Source organism: Triturus cristatus, chromosome 7 (genome assembly GCF_964204655.1).
Source record: "Triturus cristatus chromosome 7, aTriCri1.1, whole genome shotgun sequence".
Taxonomy (NCBI): Eukaryota; Metazoa; Chordata; class Amphibia; order Caudata; family Salamandridae; genus Triturus; species Triturus cristatus.
In genome coordinates this window covers 1781311519-1781329311 of record NC_140590.1, presented here as the reverse complement: position 1 = coordinate 1781329311, position 17793 = coordinate 1781311519, and the positions used below count along the sequence as shown (strand labels likewise).

At 48.1% G+C, this 17793-nt stretch overlaps 1 protein-coding gene across 1 annotated transcript in view; it reads left to right on the top strand.

The window, feature by feature from the left end:
* Nucleotides 1-17793, top strand: part of LOC146813095 (putative DBH-like monooxygenase protein 2) — a 786120-nt gene that overhangs the window by 61408 nt on the left and 706919 nt on the right. The window lies entirely within an intron of this gene.

Here is a 17793-nt window from a genome sequence, read left to right as displayed (position 1 = left end):
TGCACACACGGCTCGAATCGGAGGACGAGCAAAAGCACAGAGAACCCACTGGTCCTGGGGTTCAGTTCAGGGGGCAAGCTCAGATCAAGCCCTTGGAGAATGTTTAAAGCACAAAGCAGCAAAGTCTTCTCAGTAGTCTCTTCCTCTCCTTTCTCAGCAAGGCAAGCAGCAGGCCAGCTTCTCCAGCGTCTTCTTCTCCTTCTAGTCGGGCAGAGGTTCTTTGTGGTAAAACAGGATTCTGATTTCTTAGGAGCCAGGCTCCTACTTTTATACCGTGATTCTTTTGTTCTTTAGCGCCAGGGGGCCTGGGCCTGGCTCAGTCCAGTTTTGGAGCACTTTGTTATGGTGACTCTGCTCTTTCCTTTCAGCAGCAGGGCAGAGACATCAGCCACTCCACAGGGGGCGGCGCCGGCTTTGTGGTGGCAGAGCACAGGTCTATTCAAGAGTCAAGGTGTACTCCTCCCACCCATCCGGGTGTCATCTCTCTACCCACCACCTGGCAGCCAACCTGTCTCTGGGGATTCCCCAACCCTGCTCCTTACTGTTGCTAGGCAGAACACACACACACACAGCAGAGGCGGACTGAAATGGCCAGGTCAGTAAATACTAACTTTCTAAAAGTAGTATTTACAAACCCAGGATATTAAAATAAACTTGACTACAAGAAGTATTTTATTATTCTGAGTTCAGGCATACTAAACTTGACATTCTACCATGCTCTATGAGTCCACTGGGGTCACAGCGTGTAGTGACTCCAGCAGCCCATTCTGGCCTATGGAGAGCAGGTAGCCTTCAATAGTGAAAAACGAAAATGGCTGTAATTCACTATTAGGACATGCCACACACTCAGGGCTTGTCCTACCTTACACCTACAATGCACCCTGCCCGTGGGCCTACCATAGGGGTGACTAACATGAGGCAAAGGGAAGGTTTGGAGGCTGGCAAGTGTGTGCACTTGCCCAGCCAGCATGACAGTACCAGACTGCACGCAGGTTCTGAAGTGGCAGACCCTAGACACATTTTACTAGGCCGCTTCTGTGGGTGGCACAACCAGTGCTGCAAGCCCACCAGCAGCATTTGTATTTACAAGCCCTGGCACTCCTGGTGCACTTTACTAGGGGCTGATAGTAAACCAAATAAGCCAAACATGGACACCAATCAATGTATTCATTTTACCATAGGGAGAGCATATGCACCTTAGCACTGGTCAGCAGTGGTAAGGTGCCCAGAGTCATAAAACAACCAACAACAGGTCAGAAAAATTACAGGAGGAAGGCAAAAAGTTTAGGGATGACCCTGCAAAAAGGGCCAAGTCCAACACCTTGCCAAGGTGTGCAGCGCGCTCCTAGAATCCGCCTTTGGCCTGCCCCACCCCCTGTGGTGGAGTCCTCCATCCCTGCACCCACGTCGCCTACCCTTTGCCCTCCTGTCCCTGCGGTGCCTGTTCATTCCCCCCCACTTGATGCCCTCACCCCTGTGGAAGACAACGGCTTGTAACTGTGCAGGCAAGCTAGGGGACACGCATCCCACTGTGTCCCCCATCCAGCTGTGACTCCTGGACTGCCCTATGGGCTTTGTAAATATTGAACTTCCTACATACCAGTTTTTGGATCATGCTGATTAAAGCTATTTATTTTTTGCCCTTGGAACACTCCTGCTTTGCTGGCATTGCTGTCGGTGGGGCTGCTACATGGTTGTGGGTGGTGTTCATGTGTTGGGTGTGTGGGAAATATAGTAGTGTGCTGCTCATAGGGGGGACCATGGGATCTGTGTGCCATCACACGGTGTTAGCTAGCTTTCTCAATTAATGTAAGCAGTTGCTGCATGTTGCAATTGTCCCAAAGTTTTTTCCTTCCTCTGTGTACCCTGACTTCTTCCCTGCAGGGTGTTCCCAATATTTAGTGCAGAGCTGTGTGTACATTAGCTGGGTGTGTGACGGACTCCTTCAACTTTGCACATGCATGCTGAGCCATTCTCCACCTGCATCATTCGTGGCATCCTTGGTAGTCATTGTACTTGTGTATGTGGACTATTGACATGACTTCATGTGTACATGTTTTCTTTTTGGCCCTATGCATGCGTATACTTCCAGCCTCGCACACATGTGGTACATGTACTGCAGGGTCTTTGTGCACCTGACTGACATTTGTGGGCATGGTATCTGTGGCTACTCCACCCTTTGCGTTCCATGGGCACTGCTGGGAGTGATAGGCACCCACCCCTCCTGTCTCAGGGCACTGTTTGGAGTGATAGGCCCCCACCCCTCCTGTCTCAGGGCACTGCTGGGAGGACTCTGCACACACCCCTCCTGTCTCAGGGCACTGCTGGAAGAACTCTGCACACACCCCTCCTGTCTCAGGGCACTGCTGGGAGTGATAGGCACCCACCCCTCCTATGTCTGGGCACTGCTGGGAGGACTCTGCACACACCCCTCCTGTGTCTGGGCACTGCTGGGAGTGATAGGCACCCACCCCTCCTATGTCTGGGCACTGCTGGGAGGACTCTGCACACACCCCTCCTGTCTCAGGGCACTGCTGGGAGGACTCTGCACACACCCCTCCTTGTCTCTGGGCTCTGCTGGGAGGACTCTGCACCCACCCCTCCTGTCTCAGGGCACTGCTGGGAGTGTTAGGCACACACCCCTCCTGTCTCTGGGCTCTGCTGGGAGGACTCTGCACACACCCCTCCTGTCTCTGGGCTCTGCTGGGAGGACTCTGCACCCACCCCTCCTGTCTCTGGGCACTGCTGGGAGTGTTAGGCACACACCCCTCCTGTCTCTGGGCTCTGCTGGGAGGACTCTGCACACACCCCTCCTGTCGCTGGGCTCTGCTGGGAGGACTCTCCACCCACCCCTCCTGTCTCAGGGCACTGCTGGGAGTGTTAGGCACACACCCCTCCTGTCTCAGGGCACTGCTAGGAGTGATAGGCCCCCACCCCTCCTGTCTCAGGGCTCTGCTGGGAGGACTCTGCACCCACCCCTCCTGTCTCAGGGCACTGCTGGGAGTGTTAGGCACACACCCCCCCTGTCTCTGGGCTCTGCTGGGAGGACTCTGCACACACCCCTCCTGTCTCAGGGCACTGCTGGGAGGACTCTGCACACACCCCTCCTGTCTCAGGGCACTGCTGGGAGTGATAGCCCCCCACCCCTCCTGTCTCAGGGCACTGTTTGGAGTGATAGGCACCCCCCCTCCTGTCCAGGGCACTGCTGGGAGTGTTAGGCACACACCCCTCCTGTCTCAGGGCACTGCTGGGAGGACTCTGCACAGACCACTCTTGTGACTGGGCACTGCTGGGAGGACTCTGCACACACCCATCCTGTCTCAGGGCACTGCTGGGAGTGATAGGCCCCCACCCCTCCTGTCTCAGGGCACTGCTGGGAGGACTCTGCACACACCCCTCCTGTCTCAGGGCACTGCTGGGAGTGATAGGCCCCCACCCCTCCTGTCTCAGGGCACTGCTGGGAGGACTCTGCACCCACCTCTCCTGTCTCAGGGCACTGCTGCGAGTGTTAGGCACCCACCCCTCCTGTCTCTGGGCACTGCTGGGAGTGATAGGCCCCCACCCCTCCTGTCTCAGGGCACTGCTGGGAGTGATAGGCACCCACCCCTCCTGTCTCAGGGCACTGCTGGGAGGACTCTGCACACACCCCTCCTATTTCACAATATGTACGCTCATGACATACACGGATGTGGGTACGCTCCATGCATTCGAGGTGGGGGTACGGGTCGTACTTACACTGTTGGGGTGGGGGTACGCTCCATGCATTCGAGGTGAGGGTACGGGTCGTACTTACACTGTTGGGGTGGGGGTACGCTCCATGAATACGAGGTGAGGGTACGGGTCGTACTTACACTGTTGGGGTGGGGGTACGCTCCATACGTACGCGGGTGGGGTATGTGTCGTACGTACAATGTTTGCATAGGGGGTACGCTCCATGCATTCGAGGTGAGGGTACGGGTCATACTTACACTGTTGGGGTGGGGGTACGCTCCATGCATTCGAGGTGAGGGTACGGGTCGTACTTACACTGTTGGGGTGGGGATACGCTCCATGAATACGAGGTGAGGGTACGGATCGTACTTACACTGTTGGGGTGGGGGTATGCTCCATACGTACGCGGGTGGGGGTACGTGTCGTACGTACAATGTTTGCATAGGGGGTACGCTCCATGCATTCGTGGTGAGGGTACGGGTCGTACTTACACTGTTGGGGTGGGGGTACGCTCCATGCATTCGAGGTGAGGGTACGGGTCGTACTTACACTGTTGGGGTGGGGGTACGCTCCATGAATACGAGGTGAGGGTACGGGTCGTACTTACACTGTTGGGGTTGGTGGTACGCTCCTTGCATTCGCGGGTGGGGGTACGTGTCGTACTTACACTGTTGTACAAAAGGGGGTGGTGATGGACGGAGCATCAGAACCAATCAAACACTCACACCCAGTCAACAGATCTGGGTTTGATCCATCACCGTTCTTTAGCCCACTCTGCCACCCCAGTTCAGACATGGCCATATGCAAATCAGTCTGACCCTGTGCCTCATGGGAACAGTCCAGCCCGAACTGCCAAGCCATGCCTTCCCTGGACCGGAAACAAGCTTCCTAGGACCGGTTTCTGGCATTTCAGCCGTCTTCAGCCAGGCTTGCTTGAATCCAGTGGCAAAGTGAGCAAGGGACTCACGTCTGAGCATACCCTGCCAACTTATGGCGAACAAAGCGGTACAAAAGGGGGTGGTGATGGACGGAGCATCAGAACCAATCAAACACTCACACCCAGTCAACAGATCTGGGTTTGATCCATCACCGTTCTTTAGCCCACTCTGCCACCCCAGTTCAGACATGGCCATATGCAAATCAGTCTGACCCTGTGCCTCATGGGAACAGTCCAGCCCGAACTGCCAAGCCATGCCTTCCCTGGACCGGAAACAAGCTTCCTAGGACCGGTTTCTGGCATTTCAGCCATCTTCAGCCAGGCTTGCTTGAATCCAGTGGCAAAGTGAGCAAGGGACTCACGTCTGAGCATACCCTGCCAACTTATGGCGAACAAAGCGGTACAAAAGGGGGTGGTGATGGACGGAGCATCAGAACCAATCAAACACTCACACCCAGTCAACAGATCTGGGTTTGATCCATCACCGTTCTTTAGCCCACTCTGCCACCCCAGTTCAGACATGGCCATATGCAAATCAGTCTGACCCTGTGCCTCATGGGAACAGTCCAGCCCGAACTGCCAAGCCATGCCTTCCCTGGACCGGAAACAAGCTTCCTAGGACCGGTTTCTGGCATTTCAGCTGTCTTCAGCCAGGCTTGCTTGAATCCAGTGGCAAAGTGAGCAAGGGACTCACGTCTGAGCATACCCTGCCAACTTATGGCGAACAAAGCGGTACAAAAGGGGGTGGTGATGGACGGAGCATCAGAACCAATTAAACACTCACACCCAGTAAACAGATCTGGGTTTGATCCATCACCGTTCTTTAGCCCACTCTGCCACCCCAGTTCAGACATGGCCATATGCAAATCAGTCTGACCCTGTGCCTCATGGGAACAGTCCAGCCCGAACTGCCAAGCCATGCCTTCCCTGGACCGGAAACAAGCTTCCTAGGACCGGTTTGTGGCATTTCAGCCGTCTTCAGCCAGGCTTGCTTGAATCCAGTGGCAAAGTGAGCAAGGGACTCACGTCTGAGCATACCCTGCCAACTTATGGCGAACAAAGCGGTACAAAAGGGGGTGGTGATGGACGGAGCATCAGAACCAATCAAACACTCACACCCAGTCAACAGATCTGGGTTTGATCCATCACCGTTCTTTAGCCCACTCTGCCACCCCAGTTCAGACATGGCCATATGCAAATCAGTCTGACCCTGTGCCTCATGGGAACAGTCCAGCCCGAACTGCCAAGCCATGCCTTCCCTGGACCGGAAACAAGCTTCCTAGGACCGGTTTGTGGCATTTCAGCCGTCTTCAGCCAGGCTTGCTTGAATCCAGTGGCAAAGTGAGCAAGGGACTCACGTCTGAGCATACCCTGCCAACTTATGGCGAACAAAGCGGTACAAAAGGGGGTGGTGATGGACGGAGCATCAGAACCAATCAAACACTCACACCCAGTCAACAGATCTGGGTTTGATCCATCACCGTTCTTTAGCCCACTCTGCCACCCCAGTTCAGACATGGCCATATGCAAATCAGTCTGACCCTGTGCCTCATGGGAACAGTCCAGCCCGAACTGCCAAGCCATGCCTTCCCTGGACCGGAAACAAGCTTCCTAGGACCGGTTTCTGGCATTTCAGCCGTCTTCAGCCAGGCTTGCTTGAATCCAGTGGCAAAGTGAGCAAGGGACTCACGTCTGAGCATACCCTGCCAACTTATGGCGAACAAAGCGGTACAAAAGGGGGTGGTGATGGACGGAGCATCAGAACCAATCAAACACTCACACCCAGTCAACAGATCTGGGTTTGATCCATCACCGTTCTTTAGCCCACTCTGCCACCCCAGTTCAGACATGGCCATATGCAAATCAGTCTTACCCTGTGCCTCATGGGAACAGTCCAGCCCGAACTGCCAAGCCATGCCTTCCCTGGACCGGAAACAAGCTTCCTAGGACCGGTTTCTGGCATTTCAGCCGTCTTCAGCCAGGCTTGCTTGAATCCAGTGGCAAAGTGAGCAAGGGACTCACGTCTGAGCATACCCTGCCAACTTATGGCGAACAAAGCGGTACAAAAGGGGGTGGTGATGGACGGAGCATCAGAACCAATCAAACACTCACACCCAGTCAACAGATCTGGGTTTGATCCATCACCGTTCTTTAGCCCACTCTGCCACCCCAGTTCAGACATGGCCATATGCAAATCAGTCTGACCCTGTGCCTCATGGGAACAGTCCAGCCTGAACTGCCAAGCCATGCCTTCCCTGGACCGGAAACAAGCTTCCTAGGACTGGTTTCTGGCATTTCAGCCGTCTTCAGCCAGGCTTGCTTGAATCCAGTGGCAAAGTGAGCAAGGGACTCACGTCTGAGCATACCCTGCCAACTTATGGCGAACAAAGCGGTACAAAAGGGGGTGGTGATGGACGGAGCATCAGAACCAATCAAACACTCACACCCAGTCAACTGATCTGGGTTTGATCCATCACCGTTCTTTAGCCCACTCTGCCACGCCTGTTCAGACATGGCCATATGCAAATCAGTCTGACCCTGTGCCTCATGGGAACAGTCCAGCCCGAACTGTCAAGCCATGCCTTCCCTGGACCGGAAACAAGCTTCCTAGGACCGGTTTCTGGCATTTCAGCCGTCTTCAGCCAGGCTTGCTTGAATCCAGTGGCAAAGTGAGCAAGGGACTCACGTCTGAGCATACCCTGCCAACTTATGGCGAACAAAGCGGTACAAAAGAGGGTGGTGATGGACGGAGCATCATAACCAATCAAACACTCACACCCAGTCAACAGATCTGGGTTTGATCCATCACCGTTCTTTAGCCCACTCTGCCACCCCAGTTCAGACATGGCCATATGCAAATCAGTCTGACCCTGTGCCTCATGGGAACAGTCCAGCCCGAACTGCCAAGCCATGCCTTCCCTGGACCGGAAACAAGCTTCCTAGGACCGGTTTCTGGCATTTCAGCCGTCTTCAGCCAGGCTTGCTTGAATCCAGTGGCAAAGTGAGCAAGGGACTCACGTCTGAGCATACCCTGCCAACTTATGGCGAACAAAGCGGTACAAAAGGGGGTGGTGATGGACGGAGCATCAGAACCAATCAAACACTCACACCCAGTCAACAGATCTGGGTTTGATCCATCACCGTTCTTTAGCCCACTCTGCCACCCCAGTTCAGACTGACCCTGTGCCTCATGGGAACAGTCCAGCCCGAACTGCCAAGCCATGCCTTCCCTGGACCGGCTGGATGACGGTGATAGCCAGAAACCGGTCCTAGGATGCTTGATTCCGGTCCAGGGAAGACATGGCTTGGCAGTTCGGGCTGGACTGTTCCCATGAGGCACAGGGTCAAGACTGATTTGCATATGGCCATGTCTAAACTGGGGTGGTGTAGTGGGCAAAAGAACGATGGATTTAACCCAGATCTCTTGACTGGGGGAGAATGTATGCATTGTCAGCATTCCGTCCATCATTTGTTTGTTGTAACGCTTTTCGCCCTAAGTGGGATGGGTATTCCCAGACGTGGGACCCGTGCTCACTACGCCACTGGAGTCAAGCTATCCTGGCTGATGACGGCTGATAGCCAGAAACCGTTCCTAGGATGCTTGATTCCGGTCCAGGGAAGACATGGCTTGGCAGTTCGGGCTGGACTGTTCCCATGAGGCACAGGGTCAAGACTGATTTGCATATGGCCATGTCTAAACTGGGGTGGTGTAGTGGGCAAAAGAACGATGGATTTAACCCAGATCTCTTGACTGGGGGAGAATGTATGCATTGTCAGCATTCCGTCCATCATTTGTTTGTTGTAACGCTTTTCGCCCTAAGTGGGATGGGTATTCCCAGACGTGGGACCCGTGCTCACTACGCCACTGGAGTCAAGCTATCCTGGCTGATGACGGCTGATAGCCAGAAACCGGTCCTAGGATGCTTGATTCCGGTCCAGGGAAGACATGGCTTGGCAGTTCGGGCTGGACTGTTCCCATGAGGCACAGGGTCAAGACTGATTTGCATATGGCCATGTCTGAACTGGGGTGGTGTAGTGGGCAAAAGAATGATGGATTTAACCCAGATCTCTTGACTGGGGGAGAATGTATGCATTGTCAGCATTCCGTCCATCATTTGTTTGTTGTAACGCTTTTCGCCCTAAGTGGGATGGGTATTCCCAGACGTGGGACCTGTGCTCACTACGCCACTGGAGTCAAGTTATCCTGGCTGATGACGGCTGATAGCCAGAAACCGGTCCTAGGATGCTTGATTCCGGTCCAGGGAAGACATGGCTTGGCAGTTCGGGCTGGACTGTTCCCATGAGGCACAGGGTCAAGACTGATTTGCATATGGCCATGTCTAAACTGGGGTGGTGTAGTGGGCAAAAGAACGATGGATTTAACCCAGATCTCTTGACTGGGGGAGAATGTATGCATTGTCAGCATTCCGTCCATCATTTGTTTGTTGTAACGCTTTTTGCCCTAAGTGGGATGGGTATTCCCAGACGTGGGACGCGTGCTCACTACGCCACTGGAGTCAAGCTATCCTGGCGGATGTATGACGTTACAACGCACACTTTTACAACGCATGCACTTACAACGCATTTTTTACAACGCATAATCCATTACAACGCATGACATTACAACGCATGACACTACAACGCATTTTTAAAAAATACCTTTACAACGCATTTCCATTACAACGCATACTACCTTTACAACGCATACCATCACAACGCATAATATTAAATTACATTTAAGGTAAGTATTAGATAGTATAGGGGTAAAAATTACTATTCTAACTCCAGGGGGTGCAACAGTGGGGTAAGTGTTGGATAGTATAGGGTTAAAAATTACTATTCTAACTCCAGGGGGTGCAACAGTAGGGTAAGTGTTGGATAGTATAGGGGTAAAAATTATTATTCTAACTCCAGGGGGTGCAACAGTAGGGTAAGTGTTGGATAGTATAGGGGTAAAAATTACTATTCTAACTCCAGGGGGTGCAACAGTAGGGTAAGTGTTGGATAGTATAGGGGTAAAAATTACTATTCTAACTCCAGGGGGTGCAACAGTAGGGTAAGTGTTGGATAGTACAGGGGTAAAAATTACTATTCTAACTCCAGGGGGTGCAACAGTAGGGTAAGTGTTGGATAGTATAGGGGTAAAAATTACTATTCTAACTCCAGGGGGTGCAACAGTAGGGTAAGTGTTGGATAGTATAGGGGTAAAAATTACTATTCTAACTCCAGGGGGTGCATCAGTAGTGTAAGTGTTGGATAGTGTTGTGTAATATTATGCGTTGTAATGGTATGCGTTGTAATGGTAGTATGCGTTGTAATGGAATGCGTTGTAAAGGTAGTTTTTAAAAATGCGTTGTAGTGTCATGCGTTGTAATGTCATGCGTTGTAATGGATTATGCGTTGTAAAAAATGCGTTGTAAAGGTAGTGCGTTGTAAAAGTTGCGTTGTAAAGGTTGTTCCCCATCCTGGCTGATGACGGCTGATAGCCAGAAACTGGTCCTAGGATGCTTGATTCCTGTCCAGGGAAGACATGGCTTGGCAGTTCGGGCTGGACTGTTCCCATGAGGCACAGGGTCAAGACTGATTTGCATATGGCCATGTCTAAACTGGGGTGGTGTAGTGGGCAAAAGAACGATGGATTTAACCCAGATCTCTTGACTGGGGGAGAATGTATGCATTGTCAGCATTCCGTCCATCATTTGTTTGTTGTAACGCTTTTCGCCCTAAGTGGGATGGGTATTCCCAGACGTGGGACCCGTGCTCACTACGCCACTGGAGTCAAGCTATCCTGGCTGATGACGGCTGATAGCCAGAAACCGGTCCTAGGATGCTTGATTCCGGTCCAGGGAAGACATGGCTTGGCAGTTCGGGCTGGACTGTTCCCATGAGGCACAGGGTCAAGACTGATTTGCATATGGCCATGTCTAAACTGGGGTGGTGTAGTGGGCAAAAGAACGATGGATTTAACCCAGATCTCTTGACTGGGGGAGAATGTATGCATTGTCAGCATTCCGTCCATCATTTGTTTGTTGTAGTACTTACACTGTTGGCATGGGGGGTACGCTCCATGAATACGAGGTGAGGGTACGGGTCGTACTTACACTGTTGGGGTGGGGGTACGCTCCATGCATATGGGGTGGGGGTACGGTCCGTACATGTCCGTCCCCACGCTATGTGATGCTTGTGCGGCCCGTACCCAGGCCTTTGCCACGTGGGTACGAGTTGTCCCGCCATTGTTGGGGTGACGTAGGTGTGGGCGTGGTACGACTCGTACCCACGCTCTTAAGGCGTGGGTACGGGACGTACCTGTCTGGTTGTGTTGCCGGTTCGCGTCATGAAGGACTTCCGTTGTGGCGGTCGCTGGCTTGGCTGGACACGCCCCCACCCCCTCGTAGTGACCAGGGCCTGGGAGTCAGGTATGTCCAGGGCATGTGTGCTGTGTGACTTTGGTGGGGGGTTTGTGGCCTGCCCTGGTCCTGCCACCCCCCCCCCCTTTCCCCCCTCCCTTTGTTGTTCTGACCTTCTGCGGCGTCTGCGTCGTAACCTGTAGAGGAGGTCGACTGCTATGAGGGCCGAGATGACACGTAGGTTCGGGTCCATGTCTGTCCGTCGCGTACGGTTACTCCTTGTTCGCGTCGTCCTGTGTGTCCGTCGCGTACTGCTACTCCTTGTTCGCGTCGTCCTGTCTGTTCGTCGCGTACTGGTACTCCTTGTTCGCGTCGTCCTGTCTGTCCGTCGCGTACTGGTACTCCTTGTTCGCGTCGTCCTGATTTCCCGGCAGTTTTTGGCTGCCGGATAATATTCACCGTGCGGGATGACGTCGGTGCGAATCGTAATTCCTGGTTCGTGAATGGCAGGCTGCGAGCGTCCCGACGTCAGGTCGGCGCGTTCCCGGATCGAATTTGTAAATTTTTTTTCGTCAGTCGAGCTTTTGTACGATTCGTACGGAAATGGTGTTTCCGTGCGAATCGTAATTCCATGTTGGTAGATTTTGACGACCGGGTACGCGTCGGACTGAGAATTTGCTCTGTCCGACGGTTCGTACCCGGTTTTTACAGGATCGTGATCGGCACCTTTGTTGTAAAGACATGTGTGATAAAGCCTAATGTGTTATAATGAAAGCTTTCATAAGGCATGAGTGGTGATGGCATGTGTGGTTCTGTCATAACCCAGCCCATGGATTCTACACCAAAAGTGTTGTTCAAAACAGCAAATTCCTGTCTATGGGGGCAGGGGTCGGTGACATTGAATCCCAGTCAATATCCTAAGACATGGAGCCTTCAGCCAATCCAAATGTATGCCCCCATGACAGTCACAGGTATCACACACATTATTTTTTGGGCCATTACAATGTTTGATATTTTCATGAATCAGTGGCAGCTTCACCTTCTCTTCTTCTTGGATCATTAATCCAACTTGTCATTTTATGTCATCTGCGGGGGGGAATACAGATACTTGGTAAATAACTGAGGTGAGGAAAAATTACCTCTCCTGTATAATTTCATGCTTCTCTTAAGAATATGATGTATAAATTGGTCATATGTACTCTTTCATGTAGGAATTAGACAACAAGCTTTTTGAATCTGACACAAAACAACCACTTACTGATTTACTTGACTGCCTTTTAAGTACCTAATATCATTAGGCAAGAAGAGAAAAGGGCCCCTGTTTATATCATGGTCTAATGGAAGACTTAATGGACTTCTTAGTCATAATAGAGGACCCAAGACACATGCACAGACGTGGCTAACATCCTAGTAAAGCTAGACTACATGTTTAAGGATGCCAATTCCACCAAATACTTAATTGTTGTGCATTTTATGTAATAATAAACTTGTGGAAACCATAGCATTTAACCTTATAATTTGAATGCTGTTGTTACATGTCAACTACTTGCCAAATCAGACTAAACTAACCACACATGTTTCTACTGCATTATGGTTTTTATCTCTGGATCTTTAATAAACATGACCAGGTGTTAAAAACACTTACAGGGTCGATTAGGATGTCGGCTGGAAAGACTCCGAATCGGATTCAGGTCTGCAGAATCTGATTCAGAACTCATCTTTCTGACCGAGACAGAAAGCTTTCCGAACGACTGATTATGATGTTCGGAAAGTGTTTGGACTTTCTAAGTCAGTTCCGAATGGCATTCGGAAGAACCGAGTAATTTGGAGATTACTCGTACAGGTCAACTGTCCACGTTTCGGACCGACCGATTATGATGTCAGATTCGGACAGCCTTTCCGAAGCGGTTGTTCTGACACGGATCGGCTGCCGGACTCTGATGTTGGGGGCCCTGAGCAGGCCCCCCTTCACCCAGAGCCTTCCAAATAGGGCTCATGGGGGTACCCATGTGACCCAGATTTATAACCATGCACAGTGTGGCAGGCACCATGGGGTGCCCGATTTTCACCAGTCACTCCTTTCTTCAATGGGAGCCTATGTATTGTATTCCGAACAATCATAATCGATCAGTCGGACTCCCCGAATCCGATTCAATCGGAAAGCATTCCGGGACCGATTCAGTCAGAACACATTCCAAACTACATCGTAATCGGCCCCTAAACACAGACAGTTGACCTGCACGAATCACCTGCAAACGTCTTGGTTCCTCTAAATGCCATGAGGAACCGACTCGGAAAGTCTGAACGCTATTTGAACATCGTAATCAGTCATTCAGAAAGCTTTCCGAATTAGTAGGAAAGACAGGTTCCGTTTCCGATTCAGCAGACCCGAATCCGATTCGGAGCCTTTCTGACCGACATCGTAATTGACCCCTTAGCAAAATAATCATAGGGCAAGTTCAGTTAAGTGAGTAATTTACAATCTCACAATTTATGCTTACAGGTGTTCTTCTTCTTCTTCTTATTATTATTATTATTAGTATATCACTGGTCCCACCAGATGTCATAAAATGCTTCACTCTTATTGAAGTCTCACTCTCTTCATTCACCATGATTTTTTAAGCAAATTCCCAGTATATTCTGGGCTGAGAGGATCATCAAAAAGTCTGGTAAAACCAAAAATCTGTGGGGGGTAATTACATTGCGCTAGCCCAAGTGGATGAAGGTCTCCATCTTGTCATCTTTTTAGTCTGTGGAGTGCAGCCCGTGAGAAGAGAGTGTTTTTTACCTTGTGTGGATGGCTGCCATGAAGATTTTAGCTCATTCAAGGGAACTAATTCCTGTTTGTCGGCGGTAGATGTAAGAATTTGTAATTTATTGTTTAAATAATTTTGCTATTACACTTAGAAAGAGCAAAGTCATTTAGTAATGCCATTTTGTGTGTGTCTTGACAGACCCAGGGCAAGGCATTGCATGCTGCAGAGGTACTCTTATCAGGAAGCTTTGAAGCAACTTTTATTTCCCTCTGATGGGATATAAAGGTCTTTGCAACACCAATCTCATTGGCATCAGTGGCATCGTACAACAGGGTGGACTGGGGTAAAGGTGTGAGGCCATTAACATAGATGTTGGCTTTGAGTATGGAGGTTTACTGTGAGGATGGTGTTCCCAGAGGCATTATCACTAACAATGAATGGCATTTGCCTTTTGCAACAAAGGAGTTTCCGTGTTTGGTATGCAACATGGTTTGTTCCACCTCACAGAAGTTACAAGTCACACTACATTCCTCAAATTTTAGGTGCTTGAAAAGGTGTAAGTGCGGCACAGAATGACATCTTCTAGTCCTTCTCTGTACTCCATTGAGATGCCACCCACCAGTGCTTGCTGACCATGCTGGTAGGAGTGAGAAGAGAGTACACCATAACCAGACCAGTGTGATAGAGTGGATAGAAGATGAACCTCAATGGTATGTGCGCGGTGACCCCAGACATGAAGCACAGCTATACCACTCATCCTCACTCTGTACTATGGGATTACGGCTGGCAGGATGACGTAGGTGCCGTTCAGCTATTCTTGTCCATTGGTGTTAATAATAATAAATTGTGCTGTTTCCCCCTTGTCTTTATCATTGAGAGTTGTGTTTTAATGGAGTATGAAACTGAAATTTCACCACAATTTTAATGAAGATTGGGGATTTTGCACGTTCTAAAGCTGCAGTTTTGTCAACTTAGTACAACTTCCCCACTGGATGAAATGGAAAAAGCAATTTCTGTAGACACATGCTGCAGTTATAAGTAGAGTTTCACAGGTATTTTCGAGGAAGATGGAGTTTTCTTTTTCCCTTTCTTTTCAAGAAAAGTTACTGACTGTAGGAGCCTAGAAGACATTGCCACACTTTGTTACCACATCTCATAACTTTAGTGGGATTGGAAAATAAAGTGACTCAGTGGATAAAGTTTGAGGGGGTAACTGGGGTGTTAACTGTGAGAATCATGAGGAGTCATCCACAGACTGCCCATCGAGAGGAAATGTATGAATGAATGAATTATTTAATTCAGGAGTCGCCAACCTTTTCTATAATGATACCTACTTCTGATCAGTGAAAATCCTTGTGAGCTATTGAAGGAAGTAACTGTAATTTTAGGGTCTAGGGATGGGTAAACACCCAAAATATTGATTCCAAAATATCGACTGCCCATAATATCGAAGTTAAAATATAGAGTGGACAGAATATCGACTCTACAAAATATAGATAGGTCAGAATATCGAAATTGGGGTACAAAATATTGATTTCCAAAATATAGACTATAAAAATATAGAATACCATAATATCGAATTTTAAAATATAGATTACCATAATATCGATTTTTTTTTTGTGTTATGTATGGTAGTATATGTGTTAAAATTATGTATCATTTTTGCAATGTATGTTTAATTTATTTCAACAAATGAACGTTATGTAATTTAATTATTGCGAAATTTAATTCCGTAGCGGGTTGTGGGTTTATAGGGGAATAGGGTGCGAAGTAATTTAATTATGGTTAATTAAATGTTAATTATATTTATATGTTTTGTTAATTAATTAATTGACAATTAATTATTAATTGGTAATTAATTAGTATTAATTGGTAATTAATTTATATTAATTGATTAATTGATAATTATGTTAATTGTATTTGTTATTATTAGAAGCGGGTTGTGGGTTTGTAGGGGAATTGGGTGGGAAGTAAATTAATTGTAATAAAGTAAATAATTATTTTTTTATTTATGTGTATTGATAATTAATTGATAATTAATTAATAATTGGTAATTAATTTGTATTAATGGTTAAATAATTTGTATGAATTGCTAAATAATTTTTATTATTAGCAAAATTATTTTATTAATTGATTAATTGATAATAATGTTAATTGTATTTTTTATTATTGGGAGTGGGTTGTGGGTTTATAGGGGAATTGGGTGGGAAGTAAATTAATTGTAATAAAGTAAATATTAATGTTTTTCTTTATGTGTATTGTTAATTGATAATTAATTTTTAATTGGTAATTAATTATTATTAATTGGTAATACATTTTTATCAATTGATAATTATTATATTTTAATGGTAATTAATTGTTATTAATTGGTAATTATTTTTAATTAACTTTTTATCGGTATTGATAATTAATGTAATCTTATTTTAAATTAAAATCATTACTTTCACTACTTTTACACTCTCAGGAGTGGAAATAGTATTTTTTACCCTCCGCTATCCAACTCTTTCTCTACTGTTGCACTCACTGGAGTGGGAATAGTAATTTTTACCCTCCTGCTATCCTATGCTTTCCCTACTGTTGCACTCTTTGGAGTGGGAATAGCAATTTTTACCCCTACGCTATCCAACTTTTTCCCTACTGTTGCACTCACTTGAGTGGGAATAGTAATCTTTTACCTCTACGCTATCCAATGGTTTCCCTACTGTTGCACTCACTGGAGTGGAATAGTATTTTTTACCCCTACGCTATCCAATGCTTTCCCTACTGTTGCACTGTCTGGAGTGGGAATAGTAATTGTTACCCTCCCGCTATCCAACACTTTCCCTACTGTTGCACTCTCTGGAGTGGGAATAGTAATTGTTACCCTCCCGCTATCCAACGCCTTCCCTAGTGTTGCACTCTCTGGAGTGGGAATAGTAAGTGTTACCCTCCCGCTATCCAACGCTTTCCCTAGTGTTGCACTCACTGGAGTGGGAATAGTAATTGTTACCCTCCCGCTATCCAACTCTTTCCCTACTGTTGCACTCACTGGAGTGGGAATAGTAATTTTTACCCCTGCGCTATCCTACGCTTTCCCTAGTGTTGCACTCTGTGGAGTGGGAATAGTAATTGTTATCCTCCCGCTATCCAACGCTTTCCCTACTGTTGCACTCTCTGGAGTGGGAATAGTAATTGTTACCCTCCCGCTATCCAATGCTTTCCCTAGTGTTGCACTCACTGGAGTGGGAATAGTAATTGTTACCCTCCCGCTATCCAACTCTTTCCCTCCTGTTGCACTCACTGGAGTGGGAATAGTAATTTTTACCCCTATGCTATCCAACATTTTCCCTACTGTTGCACTCACTGGAGTGGGAATAGTAATTTTTACCCCTATGCTATCCAACGCTTTCCCTACTGTTGCACTCACTGGAGTGGGAATAGTAATTTTGATCCCTGCGCTATCCAACGCTTTCCCTAGTGTTGCACTCTCTGGAGTGGGAACAGTAATTGTTACCCTCCCGCTATCCAACGCTTTCCCTACTGTTGCACTCTCTGGAGTGGGAATAGTAATTTTTACCTCTACGTTATCCAAAGCTTTCCCTACTGTTGCACTGTTTGGAGTTGGAATAGTAATTTTTACCCTTACGCTATCCAACGTTTTCCCTACTGTTGCACTCACTGGAGTGGGAATAGTAATTTTTACGCTCTCAGTATCCAACAAAATCTCATTTTTTAAATTATTTATATTATGTTTACATTTTAAGCTATTTTATATTATATTATGTATGTTTTATGTAAATATTTTTAATATTTAATTAATTTTACATTAATATTTTGACAGTCTATATTTTGGAATCGATATTTTAGTACTTACCTGTTTGTAGATAGGGAGTCGATATTCTGTCCCTCGATATTTTAGTGTCGATTTTTTGTATAGTCGATATTTTGTCCCTCGATATTTAGTCACTGAACCCTAGGGATGTAAGTGTGTTGCTAGTGGTAAAGGGTGACGAGGTGGTTTTTGGAGTGGGTAGTGATAAGGATGGTATTTTTGGGGATTAGT